Here is a 478-nt window from a genome sequence, read left to right on the forward strand (position 1 = left end):
CTGGTTCTTCTTTTATGTGTCCCTCTCCTTATTATTAGTGCACTTCTGCTTCTTCCTCAATTTCTTTTACTTAAAAAAAAAAAATTATCATCTTATTCTTCTCCTTTTTTTCTAATCTACATATTGTTCTTTTTCTATGTGTTTTATTCTTCTTGTTCTGCTTCTTCTCATTCGTCATCTTCGTTTAGAGCTTCTTCCCTTTCTTCTGATTCAAGTTCCTTTTATTCTTCCTGTTCGGTTCATTTCGTTTTTTTTCTAAATCTTCTTTTGTCCTTGGGGTGTTTGTTTATTTGTATCTGTTTCTCTTTTTTACTCTTTGCTTTTCTCTCTTTTATCCCTGTGTATCTGTTTACCTGTCCTCTTCCTCTTTTTCCTCTATCTTTCTTTACCTCTTTTCTCTCTCCCTTCTTCGCCCTTTCCCTCGTTCTCTCTTTTTTTCTATCTCCCTTCCATTCATCTCAAGTAGTCTTGCCTGTCC

This window comes from Penaeus monodon, chromosome 29 (genome assembly GCF_015228065.2).
Source record: "Penaeus monodon isolate SGIC_2016 chromosome 29, NSTDA_Pmon_1, whole genome shotgun sequence".
In the NCBI taxonomy this organism is placed as follows: domain Eukaryota; kingdom Metazoa; phylum Arthropoda; class Malacostraca; order Decapoda; family Penaeidae; genus Penaeus; species Penaeus monodon.